Source organism: Oryzias latipes, chromosome 3 (assembly GCF_053564925.1).
Source record: "Oryzias latipes strain Hd-rR chromosome 3, Olatipes_Hd-rR_3.1".
Lineage (NCBI taxonomy): Eukaryota > Metazoa > Chordata > Actinopteri > Beloniformes > Adrianichthyidae > Oryzias > Oryzias latipes.
The window spans coordinates 38,904,869-38,923,488 of NC_136239.1; the positions used below are offsets into that span (position 1 = coordinate 38,904,869).

Here is an 18,620-nt window from a genome sequence, read left to right on the forward strand (position 1 = left end):
CCTCTCTCAAATGACCTCGTCTACATAGGATGTAGTCCACCTGAGTACTCCTACCTCCACTTCTGTATGTCACTCTATGTTCCTCTCTCTTCTGGAAGTAAGTGTTGACTACAGCCATTTCCATCCTCTTCGCAAAGTCCACCACCATCTGTCCCTCCAATAAAGATTATTTTTAATAGTTGTAAATAGTTGTAAAATGACAAAAAAATCAATTATTTATGAAAATAAACGCATACATTTCTGTATTTTTACAAGGACAAATTCATCATTTTTTTTGTGTGTAATTTATTATGTATTTATATTTATGTATGTCTTTATTTTTATTTTATTATTTTTAATAAATACAGCTTAAAGAGGATTTTTCTGTCTGATTCTGGGGCAGAAGTGTTCATCTCTTACTGTTTTCCCAAGTTAATAAAGCTAAGAAAGGCCTGGAGGGAAGAAGAGAAAGAGTTCTGGTCATGTTTGTTACTGCTGGTGTTAGATCGAGAAAGATGGACCTGGTGGGTGGAATCCAGAAGTAGGAAGTGTTTGTGAATTCCCTGGAGTGGGGTGAAAAGAAGGCCACTTTCAGATGTCTCTCTGAGCTTGTCTCTTTGCTTAATGGGTCAGCATGACCCGGCTGTGATGATGGAAAACCACCACAAACCGCAGAGCGCCCTTTGCAGAGGCTCAGAAAGCTTCAGGTTTGATTTAGAAAGAGGGAAAAATGCTTATTTGAAGCATGTTTTCCAACATTCTTTAACCGATTCTATCTGCAGTGGGCTGTCACCACCCTCTTCCTCTGCCCTCACCCACCATCAGCACGTTCGGGATGTTTTAGGCGCTAAACACCACACACACATGGTTTATAGTCTGAGCTGCATCATAGGTCTGGGTTTATTTCTGATTCAACATTCTATAGTAGAGATTCACCAATGAGGAACTGAGGCTACATGGTGAATAAACAGACGAACGTTTCAGTAGGAACAACCAAGGATGGCCCCTTTTACTGCTTTTATTTGTTCTGAAAACACCACAATAAAGTGAAGTGTGCCAAAACATCACGTGCAGCTCAGATCAGGTGGAAGGGAAACTCTAAATTGAACTCATTCAATCAGTTGGCACATGATGCGTTGTCATGCATCTGTTAAGAAGGAAGGAAGAGAACAACAGTTATGAGCAACCACAATACTTATTGTAGACTTATTAAAAACAGGTGAGGAAGCAGCAGCCGCACTTAGATTTAAAACACAACTCATTGCTTTTCCACCTGAAGCTGCAGAGCCAATAGTGTGGGAGGGATTTGGTTTCTGCCTATGTGTAGATTTTTCTCCACGGAGCATTTTATAAATTATTTTACATCAATACATTGCTAACTTATAGCAAAAATCTTTTAGTTTCAAAACCATCAAATCACATGTTTTTTTATATTTATTTTTATTTAAAAAAGGGGGCAATGGCTGAGATGAACTGGTTTGTTTTTGCGGCTTCATACGTGCATTAGTCTGAGAAAAGTCTGCACTTAAAATGTGTTCATAGATCTTTTGTGTCTTTAAAATGTTTGTTGGTTTGTTCTTGAAACACTTCAATTTGGCATTTAACAAAAAAGTTGTTACAAATTAAAAAGGAAATTGTCTTATTGTCAGTTATAAAATCAGCTCTAATGTGCAGCTTCACTCTACTGAGCTGAAATGCACTTAAACCCATAATGATCATTGGTTGGCAGAGCTACATTCTGTTTTTTTGATAGTTTCACTGAAATCTACAAATATTCTGCTGTTCATTGCCTCAGAAAAACATCTTCTTTGTTTCTATTTAGCGCATTTTTGGTGGCCTCATTCCAAACCCCACTGGTGTAGCTCCCATTAAACATAGAAAGCTAACTGTGAACGCCTCCATCTCTGCATTCTCTCTGGGAGCAGCAGAAGAGCCTGGGTCGGTCCCGGGACTTTTACGGATCCTTCTTGGCACATTACCGAGCATTTAAGAGCCTTTTATTGTTGGTGTGTGAGACAGAAGATGCTGCTGCTGATGAAGGTACGGAGCAGCTGAAGCTTTTATTGCCAGGCTGCCTGCTTGCATTCTGCATAACTAAATGTCCTAAATCTTCTTAATGCTCGTGGTCGTGTGCACTAATGTGCACAGACTGACTTCTGCACAGTGAATGATTGGAAAATGAATGTTCTGAAAAAGCTGTCTAAACAAAACAAGGTTTAGGTTTTTTTCTGAGCTGCAGAGGATGCAGGAGACGGAAAATAGGTGGAAAACTCCAACAATTTTTATGATCATCCCGGGGAAGCGAGCAGGAGGGGGGCAGGAAGCAGTGAACTTTATGGGAAATGTGGTCTTGATTTTTGAGACCACTAATAACACCTGGAGTGGCATTCTACAGAGACTGCCACCGATGGTGGCTGAGGTCACAGTCATTTTACCACCATAGGAATTTCAAATTAAAACCAGTGTGCAGATGTTTTAAAACTGCTCCACACCAAACATTTTAGAGGTTAAAAAAGGACCAAAAATGTACAGTTGTTCTAAATAAGCAATTCAGAATAGTGTTTGAAGGTAAAGACACACATATATATATAATATATACATTTTTTTAAAATCATAAATAGTCTACACTGTGCATAAAGCTCTCCATCATGTTTGCATGCATGTGCATAAATACAGGTACATACATATCAACTGAAGTGCATGCCTGTTCCTAGCATCCTGTATGGGTTCTCCCATTTCCTCTCTCTGAGTCTGACATGGATGCACGCACCTTCGGCCGTTCACGTACAAGCGGAGGGAATCATATTTATGAGCACGGTTGCCTAGCAACAAGGCAGTGGGAAGAGAGCATGTGAGAGAAAGGGGGACGGAAGCGGTGGCAGGGTAAAAAAATAGCCATGCTGTTGCCAAGAGGAGAGGAGAAATCTGAAGGAGGAGATGGTTTGGTTGCCGTTCGCAGAGAGGACGCTACACCCTCCACCCCGCCCCTCACAGAACGTCAGAGCCTTCTGATCTGAAAGAGCTGATCCTGCAGACAAAGTGCCTGAAAGTGGGGTTTTGTGCTGCAGCCAGAAATCAGGGTTACGTGAGGGATTAGCCAGCTACTGACCTCATGTTAACCTTGTGATGGCTACTCAACACAGTTTAGGGGACTGCTTTTTATTTTGGGTGTAGTTTGAAAACAAACCGAAATATATTTTAAATAGAAGTTTACTGATATAACTGGCCTACAATATACTGTACTTTACTAACTAGGTTATGTAGTCAGAAAACTGGCTGCACATCCAGTGTATTCATGTGTGGCCAGTGTAATTTCATCAATTTATTAGTCGAATTTGAATGGATTTACTTGTTTTGTTTCCTTTCTTTAATACTTATTTTGTTATAACTTTTACCTTAACAAAAACAGGGAGAGAGCGAAGAAGGTGAGGGAGAGAAGTGATTGGAAAGATAAAAAAGTCTCAATTGTAGTATTCAAAAGTTCAAAAATATTTATTTTGGACAAGTGAAAACAAGTGTAGAATAATAAAATAAGACAAAACGAGACAAAATTATGTAAACAACAAACGTCTAAAAGGGTATGCATGACCCTGAAGTGCAAATCACACAAAGATCACAACAACTATTCAGAAAGCAAAACAAATAATTAATAAACAACAGGACATTTTACAAATCAAAAGAAAATTCCAGTTACCAGAAGGAAGAAAAAAAACAATTCTTAAAAAAAAAATAAAATAAAATAAAAAGAAAATGTTTTGCAAAGCAAAAGTAATTTCCAGAAATCAAAATTAAATGTTAAAACATGAACCAATATGAGAAACCAGAAAAGGTAGGTACTTTGACACTTCCCTAATGATTATGTCTGGTCACTTTTTTAACCCAAAGTTGCTGGAGGCCACTGCAAAAGTTCAATCAACTGTTTACCTGAGTTCAGGCAAAACATCCTTCTATGAGGGGCCGTTGTGTGACAAAGTATGATTTATGTCTCCAAACTCCACAGGAGTTTGATGGTATCTGTGTAACAGTGCAGTAGGGTTTGTGCAACAAAGGATGAATTATGACTCCTTTGTTTCAAAACATTTCTCATAAATACCATGCTAACACATCTTACTGCATGTCAGACGTGTATGTCCATGTGGAAATAAAACTGAGACAAACCTTGAAAAGCCACGGTTTTGAGAAGAGCTACGCTTATAGAAAACTGTTGGATCACTAATAAGAATCTGTTTCATCAGTGAGAACGATCCCAACAGGGAAACATGAATCCTACTTTTTGTGAAACCACTTCATATCACACATGATCCGATGGAAAGCTATGGAAGGTCTAAATAGCTTTTTTGTTTTAGTTTAAAATCTTTTTAAATAAAATGACGACAATTTGTCTCCTGCTCTATTCTTGCCTGCACATTGTCACGAGTCTAGTGTCCCTCTTAATATTTTACACGTCACTTCAGTTCATTGAGCAGTACTGCTGCTTCAGACACTATTGAGTGGGATCGCAAAAGATGGGTGGAATCCACTTCACTCACTTCATCCCTTTCATTTGTGATGACATATGAGGGCCTATCGAGGCTCAGCGCTGTCAGAAACTGGTAGTGTAGGACCCAAAGGGTAGAAGACTTGGCTTGGTGGTCGAAACTTAAACATTTAATAAATAAACTGAAACGTGACAAAAACATGGGAGCAACCAAAAACCAAAAGTGTCAAAGCTGATCAGACAAAGACAAACACAAAACCAGGCACTTATATAGTCTGAGGACAATTAACAGAAATGCAAACAGCTGTGGATGAACATCAACATGAACCTGAAGGGACTGAAAGCAGACAACCCAATGCATGACCATTACTTTGACCAACCTAAACCCCACAATCCTCACAACAAGAAACATCAATTCCAATTTTATTCATAAAGCACTTTTCATACCACAGTACCAGAAAAGTGCTTTACGTTTGAAAACAGATAAAATACACAGAATGCTCTCAACCCCACCTCTGCTGCAGCCAACATACTAAAATGACACAAGGTTAAAACTGTAAGTAGAAGTAGAAATGGAAGTGGAGGCCCAATGAATGTTGGCTGTTATCAACAAATCCAGCTTTATATGTATTTATCTAATCATTTGATGCCTTTTTCAAAACAGCTGTACTTCATAGATGATTTTTAACTCTGTTCTTTGGTTATTCGGGAATTGATTTTGTAAAATTTGCGATTTATTGTACGTATTGCCATAAAAGAACATGCAAGTTGTTGATAAAAGCAGCTGACTTCCTCCTCTGTTTGGGGGGGGGGGGGTGGATAAGCACCAATCGATTCAGTCCCATGTAAACATCTGGAGGAACCTTTAGAACAAGTTATTCTTCTCAACATTTGGAAAAGCTGCCTGAGGCCCTTAACTCTTATTGAGCAAGAATTAATTTAAGTCGTCTTATTGTGCACAAAAAACTAAGATAGATATTAAAAAGTGACAGAAATAAGTCCTCAATTCACATCATTAAATACAATTAAAAAGATGAATTTTGAAAAACTGTCTGATACCAGAAATCCGTCCTACCAAACACAACAACACTGTACAGTAATTCCCAGTGTAGCAGATAACTTTTGCACATTTTTCTTTTTTTCACATTTTTCTTTTATCCACATTTTTGCACATCTTTGCACATCTTTCATGTTACTTTTTTTTTGGTTTGTTTTTATCTATTGTCTCTCATGTCTGGTATTCTTCTTTTACTGCTACGGTAACAAACAAATTCCACACGTGTGGGATCAATAAAGTATTTCTGATTCTGATTATCTTGGGTGACCTTGGAATACTTTGTGTGTTCTAAATGTCCCATGAATGCCAACAAATTCGATTTAAAGTAAGATTTTATTTCACATACATCTTTTTTCTTTTCTCTGTTCTTTAAATAAAGCTGGCAGTGTTTGTGCAGATCTCCAAAACACTGTTATAAATCATCAGTAATGAAGTCTTTAACTGCGTTCTCCTCATCCCTCCGTCCTGTCTTCTCTCATCAGTTTAAATCCTGCTTTCCTTTCATGTCTTTTTTTCCCCCTCTGTTCTCACCACTTTTCTCCCAGCAAGCCCTATCTCCCACCATTCCTGCTCCTCCTTTGGCCTTTCCCTTCCCTGCATCCCCGTCTCTGTCTCTGGCAGCTCTCTATGGACGTTTCCTGGTGTCACAGAGCAGCATTGTCCTCCAGGTCAACAGCACAAACTGTGCTCTGTTGGACACACACTCACAAACACTCACACTTCACTCTTTCAGTGGGCATGGGAAGTTGAGCTGAGTGAGTCTTGCTGCTTTGGGGCCAGTGCTGTTAAATCAGACAAGGGGCTGGCTGGAGGAGTGCATGTGAATGTGAGTTTTGAGTGGCAGGCAGTACTGAAAACTGAAATATTACAGCAACACTCCCAGCGTTTAAACCTTGTTTATAGTGTCGTGCGCTCTCAGTGAGAGTTGGGTGTTAATCCACGGCGTAAAAAGGCCATCGACCAAGAGTGACACCTCGGGTGGACGCTGACTGCTCAGCTGCTGTCACTCACTTTTTCTGCTCTGCTGCACTTTTCAATGAGGATGTGAATCTTCAGACGACCGATGTGAAATCAGATACACAGGATGCGTCGCTTGGCCTCCGTTTGTTTAAATTTCAGATATGATATTGTTGTCGTCTCATATCCTGTTGGGCTTAAACCTGCCAAACTTTAGTCATGAACTCGTCAAACACATCACATTTTTTATTTAATCATTTTTTTCCTTCTTGGGTCACATGAACTCTTTTGAAGCACATTAGAAACTGCACTTTTAAAATCTATGACTTTTCTAAATTCAACAGCCTGTGATCAGTACACAGATTACATCAGGGCTGCCCCATCCTGGTCCTGTCCTATGGGACAGTTGGTTACCGAGCCACAGAGATAAAAACCACAACCCAAAATTTTTTACATCTTTATTTCTAATCTGATTCTGAAGGAAGTTTAATTTTGGAAAACTACCGGGTTTTCTCCATCAGATCCGACTCAATCTTGATGCATGTCATGTCGCTCGGTCACGTGTCAAAAATGCATCCGCCGCTTCTTTAAGACGCCTGCGTTGACCGCAAAATTGAAACCCCCAAGCTAGCAAAGTTCACAAAAAACAAACATACATAGAAGGTTTCTTTGGATAGAAAAGAGTCGGTGAGGAAACAGAAAAAAAGCCTTTGACTTTAAAATAAAAGATAGCTGCCTTTAACACACCAAAACCAGGTCCCTTTTCTCCAAATATGGATTTTTTGTGACAGTTGTTCCCACAGACCATAATAATATTGCAGAATACTCAGCAAGCAGCTGTCTAATGTTAAGAAGATGCTGCTAATAAAGTTATTTAATTGATTCATTTTTATTAATATATTTTGAAAATACCAATTTTAGTGACATTTTATTCATAAGTTGCACCTTAAAAAACCTAGAAGTTGGCAAGTTTAGTTCCCACTTTGACATTTATGAGTTAAGTGAAAATCTACACCATGTTTCAACGGTTTCTGCGTGAAATCTGGTGAACGTTTAAAGCAGCTGCAGATGTTTTACAGAGGATGAAAATAAACGTTAAGGGAGATGGGAGGCTTTAACAAAAAGCCTCATACAGGTCAGTCTGTGGCCTGAAAAAGGTTTGGGGGGTTGACTCAACTGTCTCTTTAGTCTAATTGACTCGACACTAGCCTAAACCAGGTGATCAGCAACAAAAGTTCAGAGACAGCTGGAAAACAGGCAGGGTGGTAGATCTTGATGCCACAATTTAATCTGTTGCTCATATTTATTAATCATTAGCATATAAATCAGGGAATCTAATTTGATCTGAACTAGATTATAATGATCAGGAATGGAACAATATTTTTTTTAATAAAGCTTACTTTGACGCATTGTTGTTTTTGTGTCGTGCCTTGAGGAAAACCTCATTTGTGAACTGCCACATTATTTAAAAAAAAAAAAAAAAACAGAATTAAATTGCGGTTTGAATTGTGAATAAGTGGTTCGCTCTGTTAGAGACCAGTAAAGCATAAATCGTCATTTGCTGTATGTCATCTCCAACACACCAATCTCTGTATCCATGGCAACTGTGTCACGCAGAGATGACTAATGTTTTTTTCTTATTTTTTTTCCCTCTGTTTAATGCATGAGATGTCCACATGTTTTATTTTTAACGTTTCATTTAGGAAAGACATTAGTTATGGTTGGCAGTCTGCAGAGGGGCAGATGAGCATGTGTGATATTGATGCTACAATTCCCACCATGCTATATTTAGACCACTGCAGTGTGTGACTCAGCACAGATGAGCCTCTCTTCTGATGGAGCAGCGCAGGAGTCGTTACGCATCTTTATTTGCATCATGTGACTCTATATTTACCTTGAACATTGCTCACTGAAACCTGTTGAGATTTTTGTGTGTGAAAAAACCTGCTTATTAGTAGATTTTCAGTTATAACAGCTGATGGTTGAGGTTATGTGAAACACTAAAAGTTGACCTTAAGGTTCTACTAACACCCAAACGATCCCTGGGTTTGGCGTAGTACAAATGTTGCAGTGCAAGTGTTAAAGTATGCAGTGCAAACACTTTGAGTGTCTTATGTGTCCCTTTTCCATGCATAAGGACCCGTGTGAACGCAGGTTTGAGGGCAGAATGATATGCATGCAGGAGAGGGTAACTGGTGGAGTGAAGAGCGGATGGGCCCTGAATTCTAAACACTCCTTCAATTAGGGGGCAGTCATGTATGTTAATCATGTTACCGTGCCTCTGTACATAATCCACATGCAAATCAACATGTCCGGAGCTGCAGGCTTCAGAATTTGTGTGGTGCATGTGTTTGAACCTCTGCAAACACCAGCCATTCTGTAAAAAAATACTCCAACAGCATTAAAACCCCTCGTGGACCGTTTCTTGGGTGTCCACTGTGCAGTGGTGTTCCTGCAAAACAGCATTTCTGTAACCTCCGGGGGTGATTTCCTGACCAGGATTTATTACTCTTCACCTCATAAAGCTTTTATGGAAAAAATGAGTTTATCTACTGCTGACACACATAGTGCTTGGCCTCGTTTTGAGGCCATTTTTGGACAGTTTTCTGTAACTAAACCACTCTCACTGTATTGGCAAGCTTGTTGTGTTATTTCTGGGAGGAAAAAATAACCATGCAGCTATTTTAACAATGTCAGACAAAAATTCTTGGTATTTTTATGTTGGGGCTCCCACTAGTCCTCCCATGGTCTCTTTCCTTGAATGCATTACAAACTGCTGAAAGTGTAAAGTTGAGGAATCCCTGCAGCATCAAAATAGATCATCTGTCTATCTGAGCAATACTTTAATAAAACGTTAAACCTAATGAGTGACTAATGTGGTGAGGAGTTTTCTTTTTAGATCAGTGTCAGCCAAAGCGTGAAGTCCCTTTAAGCTTATAAAATCAGGTATTTCACATGGTGCTGTTCACGTGTTCCACTTTTAGAACCAAAGGGAAATCGATGTACACGCATCTGATTGATTGATTTCAGCTGTAAAGTGTGGAGCTGCAGTTCTCCAGAAATTTTCTGATTTATCTGTGAACTTTTCAACCAGCAGAAAATGAACCCTCTAAACCCCCACTCTGAGGAAATTGTGTTTTGGCATGTTCTGGTGGCATTTCTCTAGTGATGGAGGTAAAAATTGAGCTCAAGTCTGGAGAAGATGAAAAAATTGACGCTTGACAAAGAGCTTATTTGTGACGTAGAAAATGCTGGGTGGACCACAAACTTTATGCTCTCAGTAATGGGGAGGAGTAGGGGGGCGGGTTCCTCTTTGCCATCAGTCCCGCCCACAACTCAGAGGTGAATTTGTAATGAACTCCTGCTGCTCTGCAGAAACTATGGCCGAGTAAACAGCAAAATCATAATTAAACAACCCCTGGGAACGCTTCAAAAATAGATCCAACGATGATTGGAGTTTAACACCTGAGCTCTATCTCTAAATCCAACAGATTTTGAAGCAGGAAAAGCGACTTTGCAATGATATGCAACGCTGAACGGGAATAAATTGCTTACGCAGTTAAATCAACAGACTCTGATGCAGAGAAAAAACGACTTTTCTCGGCTTCAGAATCCGTTGTGTAAAGATTGACGGCAGTTTAAGGTAGTTTTGTGTCACCATTTCCAGTATTGAAGGGTTAACTTCTTCTTCAAAACTGTTTCCTTTTTGTCGTTTTCTTTTAAAATGGTTTATTTTACTGAATGGTTCAAAACAAGGGCAGCATGCAGTGTGAATGGTGACACTTCTTGCGCATTCCGATGGAGTATTAAGGACAACTTTGCTAAAACAAGTCATGTTTTTTTTTTTTTTTTGGGATACTAAGAACCTCCGGAAACGTTTATTGGACACCACACCTTTTTTTTTCTCAGATCTAAAGTGGCGTTAATGTTATTGGTTTGGCATTGATATTTTTAGCAACATAAGTGTCCTTTGGCTGCAGTGCAGCTCATATCTTTTAAAAAAAAGACTTTCTCGAGGTCTGAGTTTCATTCCTGCCCATTTCTCAAGGGAAGGATTGTGTAAATGTATGTGAGTCTCTGCTTTCCTGTACTTTGTTTGTGTTTGATGGATCTGCATGACTAAAAAAGATTCAAAGTCTGCTATAATCAAAGAAACAAAATGCACATGCTTTCCCATGTCCAGCTGACTTCACAATAAACCATGCACTGTTCACATGCGTGTTTTTCTGAAAAAAAGATGGACTGGAGGTTATTGGCACTGGGGGCTCAGAACACTGGACCAATGCTTTACTCTCACAAGCTTCATATTGACTTATCAATATGCCATAGGAGTTTGCACACCTCATCAATTTCTGTTTGATGGACCTGGAGATGTTATTTTCTGAAGTAAAATGAATGAAACAATGGATTTGCAATAGTGTCAACCAAGTACAAAGATGATCCATCATCCGGGATCATGAGGTCCGTCAAGAGGAAATGAACCCGGCGTAAAATGAGATTGGTGTAAACGGTGGTTGATCTCACTCTCTGTGAGGAAGAGTTTGGCTGCAGAAAAAGTTTGGGCAGCCGATCCTCCAGAAAGATGCCAGTGGACTAACATCCACGATCAAATCTCACATGAAAAAAAAAAAGACTTTGGTGTTTGAGATCCCCCGTGACCCCGTTTTATTAGCTTTGTATTTTTACAACACCTTGAAGTTTGTTCTTTAACCATCTAATTTCATTGCTAAGCTCAACTACAGTGATCAAATGCACAGAAACAGAAACGCTTTGGCTTTCTACAAGTCAATAATCTTCACAGATGTTAGAATATTCATAGGCAGAACTCGTGAATCTATTCTAAGATTGTCAAAGGATCTGGATTCACCTAGAAGCGGTGCGTGGCCATTTTTGAATATCTATTATCCGAGAAAACTAGGCAGGATTTCAAAAATAACTTGAGGTCCCTGCGGTTTCATGATAACGGTAGAGGACGGAACAGGGATGAATAGACCCACGTTGGAGAATGAGGGGCTTCATTTTGTTTTGCTGCTGGGACCACAGCCGACCATAAAGACTTGTTTACGCCGCGGTGCTGCCAAGGAGAACTGGTGACCGTGGAAATAGACCAGACTGGACCAGAACATTGATTGTTCGGGATCATCACAGCAGACACTCTGGGTCATCAGCTGATTGGGGAGCCCGGCTCACTTTTTGATATGAGGCAGCAGCAGAGCTGAGGCTCATATAGCACCCAGAATGCACTTGTGCTTAAAGACCCGCTTCAATGTTAAGCTGTGTTGTGGTATTTGTAAAATTGTTCTTTAACCATTTTCTTACGATGGAGGTCATTTATTTAGAAAATAAGGCTTAAAATTGCGTTTCTCCATATTTGTTTATTCAAATCATTGTGAATAAGGAAAAGACGGAAAAAATGCAACTTTCTAATGATGGCCTGCCGCTCTGCAGAAACTAAAACAACCTTTTTTTTGGCTAAAAATATTCATAATTGAAAGACAAATGGGAACATTTTTAAAATAAATTAAAATAAATAAATTAAAAGGTAATTGGAGTTAGATTTTGAGAAAAAATGAATTGCAGAGAACTGTAACTTGAAATCTGCATACAAACTATTAAGAGTCATGGACTGTCAAAACAATGGCCTGTTTTTATTTGGCTTTATTAAAAGAGCAGCTTTTATCAGTGAGGTTGAAATAACCAAAGATTTGTGTAGAATGTGGTATGAGAAATGTTCTCCACGTTTTGCTTTTTCCCCTGTTGAGGGTTCCAAACAAGTTCAACCGTTTCATAACAGTCTGTCTAATAGAAAAGCCAGACAAGAGCGTGTTTTCCTCCTGAATTCGTCTCCTGTTGTGGTTTAAAGCTTCAGCTCAATGTTTCTTACTGTCGTGCATTCCTCCTGAATGCGGCGTTGGAGGCTTCCAGCTTAGAATGTGATCTGGAACTCCAATTACTGCATTGTACATGCTGTTATATCAGAGGACGGATGTTGCAGCCAGGGTGGCTGACTGCCTGCTTGTTTGGAAAATGCAATCTAAAATCATGGAAAGAAGAATAACTGGGTCTCATGAATAATTCTGCTTTATCTTAGTTGGTAAGAGCAGGATTTCTGCGTCTTCTTTTCCTCATTTTTTTTCAGTTTAGCTTTACATCTTCTGGGGTCTCCATGTTGCTGTGTCACTGCAGCGAAGCTGGTGTCACGGCAACACATGGGGAGGGTTGCTGCAGACGTCTGTAACCTTGGCAACTGCAGCTTCACCTACCAAGAAACAGCCTTCAAAAGAGAAACAGACATCTTCAGTTTTGTTCTACTTCCTCTTTCAGCTGCTTGCTATTGGAAATAAACCAATGAATATTAATTAAATATTCATGTATCCATTAAGATGTTTTTACAGTCTATGATGCACACAAATTTATCAATAAAGTTACCTACATGCACACACTTTTAGCCAAAAACTGAGATTGGGAGGATGGACCAACCTTCAGTATCTGCATCCCAGCTGCAGTCAGAGCACCACTTCATGACCAGGATTTGAGTTCAGACTCAAGCTGACTGGATTTACACAGACACACAACCCCCACTCACTTCTGATCCAGATTCTAGGTGGATGTTGATTTTGGGATGCACAGATTTATTCAAAGTGACCTCGGAAGCTTATCAACCTGGTTTTTAGTCCATCCATGTTTCTTTAAACCAACTATTTCCTTTTTGGGGTCACTGGGTTGCTGGGGCCTATCCCAACTGCAGCCAGGCCAAGGCAGAGTACATCCAGGACAGGTCACCAGTCCGCTATGGGGGCCACATAACCACAAACACAGAAAAGGGACACATTTTATTTTTTAAATAACCTCTGAAGCTTGTTTTTGGACTGTGGAGGGAAACCGGAGTATCCGGAGAAAACCCACACATGCAGAGGAGGACATGCAAAGTCCACACAGAAAGAACCCAGCCAGGATTTGAACCAGGGCCTTCTCGCTGTGAGGCAGGAGTGATAATCACCATGCCATCTTGCAGCCCTGGTTTTCAGTCATCAAAAAAAAAAAATGTGTATCAATAAAGGAGACTAAATTCAAGACATTAAAAGGAAAGAAAAAATGTAATAATTACAAGAAGCCCAATTTGTAGTTATAACTTGTTTTTTTTCCTTTTTCCACACTGTTTATCCATTCTAGAGCATTCAATATATGTACTTATTCATACTTATATATAGAAACTTTATTTTGAAAGACATTTCAGTGATTCTGCCCTGCGACAGCCAGCCTGTCCAGGATGTGCCCTGCCTACGCCCACGACTGGCCGGGATAGGCTCCAGCAGCCCAGAAAGGGGGAAAAAAAACGGGTTTAGAAGATGAATGGATAAATGAATTTCAGTGATTTTCCAGCAAATCATTTATGCCCAGCAGTTTGGAGGTTTGTGCCCATTTTTATTTTGAAAAGAAAAACATTTATTTCATAAAAGTTGAAAGTAGGATATGTTTGTCTGGTCACATGGTTATGTAGTTCTTGGAGAAAAACTTAAATGAGCAGAAATCAGTTTGAAAGTGTTATTTTGCCCAAAATTTGCTATTCTGATAAATGAGGTCAGTTTATTAATACAGTTAAATCTTTCTGTTGCAACATGTTTATTTTATTTAAAGATATAAACCTTTTTTCTGAAAAAAAAAAGATTGAAAATAATATTTGGCTAGATGGAATATTTAATTTCCCTACAGCTATATTAATGGGATGTGGTACATACAGTAAATGTTACTCAGATATTTCTGTATGGTTTTATAGCCTAAAAATATTCCTAGGACTAAAGAGCAACGCTAGAATGTTGACTACTGATTCACTTTAAAAAGAAACAAACTGATATTTAGATTATATTTTTATTTACTCATGTCCCTTTTTCTGTTTTCTGGCAAATGCGTGAGGAATCAGGACTTTTGCTATTCTGCTCCCACTTCAGCTTAAGCGTTAGGGTCAGTACTCGTTTTGCATTGACGCCACTCAAGATTGCCGGAGTTTGACGAAGTTAGCATTCGTCCCCCAAAAAATCCCTGCGCAGAAATCTCAGCCAATCGGCATTAAGTGCAAAGAGCCTTGTTGTCCAGTAGACTTCTTCTCATCCCAGCTGCATGTTTTCTTGTATTGCACCGGTGAAGGAAAGCTGACAAATCCTTCTGCGGGATCACAGAAGACAGTTGCCATGGAGATGGTGGATTGGCCAGAGAAGCTCCAGGCAAAAAAGCATCGCAGTGAAAAGAGATGTTACTATTAGATTGGGGAATAAATTGTTATCTAAAAGGAAACTAAGGTCACAGAAAAATCTGCATGAAACTAAACCATCTATAAGAGTAGAGCTGTCTCTATGTGCATTGAAGCATACCACATTTGGTGTATTTGTTGGCAACATATCTGCACATGTTCGAGAAGAATAATAAGTAATGTATTCGGCATTATTTGAATGGTTGTTGGCTTTAAATAAGCCGGGCTCCTGTACATAATGAGGTTACATAATCTTGATGTGTGTCTTCTTTTTCCCAGCGCTCTGTGACTGTTTCCCACTCGTTCTCCCTCTCCTCCTCTGTCCTTCAGATGTGTTACCATAGCAACTGACAATATGAGCTTAGCAACAAATGTTCCGATTCCTACCTTAGCAACCGAGTGGGATCGGCACCACCTTGGAAACGGTAACAAAACGGCTGAGTCAGTTGCTCTGAGGTGAAGAAGTTCGTCTGGGAAGCTTCACCCAAACCCACGTGACATGTTCAAGTCTGTCTGAAAAATGGAAATCTCATTTCAATCCCAACCAGTTTTTAATGTTTACAAAAATAGTGTAAATAATTTTTATTATTTAATTTGTCAAACATCATATATACAATTTCACACATTAATGCAGATGTTGAATAAAGAAAATTACATTATTAAGACTTTTCCTTTAACCAACAGAAATTCTGTTTTCAGACCAGTCAGAAAGTCTCAGAAAGACCTCCCCATGTCAGAGGAAGTTTCCAGATGCATCAGACTGTTTATGTTCTGTTGTTTTCTAGCATTTTCTCAGCTTGATGAGGAAGAGGAGGGTGGCTTAAAGTTGTGTTTTGTTCCAGTGTCATAAAGTAGAAAGTAATGATTTTTCCAGCAGCTTGTGATGATGATGACTGTTATGATAAATGCTGCATCTGTGCACAGAATGTTCCTTTTCTTTACACACTTTCAGTCAAAAACTGCACTGTAAAAATGATTCTTGTCAAAACAAGTGATACATAGAAAATAAACTTTTTTTTTAAATTTGGCATAGGTAGAAAAATCTGTCAATGGAACTAGAATAACTTGCCTTAATAAGATTCTTTAAAATAAAAGGTGATGTCTTGGACTTTAATACTAAAATAAGTCTTAGTTCTTTTGTTCTGGTAAGTGGAAATATTTAGTCTTAAAAATAACCTGTTTTGTCTCAGAAAAGGTTTATGTCTTTAAAATAGGTAAACCATGTATGTCTATGCCCCCCCCCCAAAAAAAACAAAAAAAATACACACATATGCACACACACACACACACATATATGTATATATATGACATTTTTTTATGAAAATATGAATTACTGGAGAGACCATTTTTCTTACCTCATTGGCAGATTCATTTGATTGTTTATAGGAAAAAAAAAGTATTTCTAGAAATTGTGACTTATTTCGGAGGGGCCTGTTTTTGCAGTGTTGTGACTATTGCACCAGTCTGCCAATGCTTTTGAGTGTGATGTTAGTCTTGTTTGTCTCCGTCAGTAAACGGTTGCACAGCAGGCATTAAAACAGTTTAAGATTACAGTTCAGACATTTGGGATGCAGGCTGAATGTGGTTTGTCCTGTTTTGCGTGCTGCAACACTTTTAGGCCTGACGGCAAATGAGCACCAACTTTCCAGGCTCCAGATGTGACAGGCGTGCGCTCTCATCTGGTTGTTGATCTCCTGTGGAGTCTGAGCAATTGAGTAATGACAGGCAAACAGGAAGAGCGCCATCATAAATGCAGGGATGAAACGCACACACATGAACACACAAACGACGCTGGCAGTAACTCCAGTCCCGTGGCTCTCACTCCGACAGAGAGCTCATTAAAATGTGCAAAGCGACCCCTCTGGTTCTTCTGCTTTCTCATCTCTCCTGCAACGCCTTTTGCTCATAATCCTCATCTTTTTTATAGAAAATCCCAAACTCAGTCTTCCCATCGGATTTCCTCTCTTTTTGTCCACATCCACTCAGGGATCTGGGACCACAGAAATGTCCAGCTAACTGCTCTGTAAACAGCATCAGCTGTACAGCCGATTGGCATGCACAGGGAACAGGTCTATATATTCTAAGTATGGTTCTTTCTGCGTTTGGGGGAGGGTGGCTCTGTTTAATGAATGGTTGCTGGGTAGAACAGGAGGCGAAAGGGAAGAATTTGTTAATTATGAATGGAGAACCTTTCCCTTGATGCGACCATTTCCTACAGGGGATCTGAAGTGTTGCATTAATGTGTACATTGCTTTCGGTGCAAACACTGATCATTTTTGAGCAGCTGTGGTTCATAGACTTTAACTCCTGATTAATGACTGTTTGTCTCTTGACTATTTTGTGTAATACGTTTCAGAAACCTATTTTATCTCATCAATCCAACTAATATATTTGGAACATTAAAGATAATAAGGGTGTATTCAGACTGGTCACATTTGATTTAGTTAAAGTCAACCCCAGTTTGTTTCCCTCGACAATCCGGAGCAAATTTTCAGTCAGACTGCACCCAAGCGGACCCTGATCTGGTACCAGGAACTGCTCTCTGACCCATCTTTGCAGGGGGTCTTAATTTTCCAATCAGACTGAGCTTCGGTTTGCTCCTCAGGCTGAATAGAATCCGTCCTCGGAGCGGAACAACTGAACCAAAACAGCCACCAGAGGCGAACATTATGGGATGTAAACACAGTAGAAAGGAGCAACTGATGAGCCGCGGACAAACATAAAACAACGATGAGACTTTTCAATGATACACTTTGCTCGTCACACTATTTTCCAAACAGCTATTTGTCATGAACCCTTCAGCGTAACATCTTAGCCGTTGTCTCCTCACTAACCGCCTCTGTACCAAAGTAACAACTGTTGTACCTGACGTTGATTCACACGGTCAAAATTGGTCAGCGAAAACTATCACGACAAGGATTGCAAAGCGCAGGACTTCCATTATTCCTTTTATCGTTGCTTTGCCCCACCCTCGTAATTCTTGGCCTATGAAAGCAGCGATCTTTAGTCATGTGGTCTTGTTTACAAGCTTTGGTTTGAAACAGACGTGTCCGGTAGACGGCAGTCTGAATACAGACCAAATGCATGGTTCAGGACTCGATCTGGACCAAAATAAACAAACTCAGTCGCGGCAAATAGACTTTAGAAATACACCCTAAAGCCACTTTCAAGCTTAAACTGGTCCAGAGCTTTTATGAAAGATATTTTATAATATATTCAACTTTGCATGCACATTGATCCATTTAATGCATTTTGTTATTAAGTATTATTATTAGTAGTAGTAGTTTTAAAGTATGGAAAGACACAAAATACTCCAATGTTTCATGCAAATGTTAAAGTTTAATTGGTTTATAGCTACTCATTAGCAGCAGTTTGATTCCAACCTGCAGCCTAAGGCAGGTAAAGATGCAGGGTTTTCTTCAAGCAGGTGTGATACTATATTAAAGTATTATTATTTAGGCTGTAGTAAAATGTAATCAACCAGACACCGATTTAAAAAAGAAGTACAAAAGTTAAATTGACAATGATGTGAAATGTAATGCATGATGTCTTGTCTATATAAATTATGAAGAGGGGCTTTTTACAAGGGGTAATGATCATTACCGGCATCATTTGTTGAGTGTGTCCCATTTCTCCTTGGTTCCAACAGATTTCTGAAAGTTTTTGAACCATCCTCCTTTCTTTTCCTCTTCCCACCTTTGTTGCCATACGTCCATCACTCTTTGTTTTACTGTACTTTTTAATTCCACTGTCTAGATTATATCTAGGAGTGGCAGATTTCACATTCCCAAGTGGTACCCAGATACTGATTCCTATTGATTGTATAAAATCTGTTGAATCTGTATAGTCTCTGCTGTCTGAACTGAACGGTTACTTTTTACACTAATTAAAGATGAACTTGA

General features: G+C 39.3%; 1 protein-coding gene across 8 annotated transcripts in view; it reads left to right on the plus strand.

Moving 5' to 3' along the window:
- mtss1lb (MTSS I-BAR domain containing 2b) overlaps positions 1–18,620 on the plus strand; it is a 64,602-nt gene that overhangs the window by 26,275 nt on the left and 19,707 nt on the right. The window lies entirely within an intron of this gene.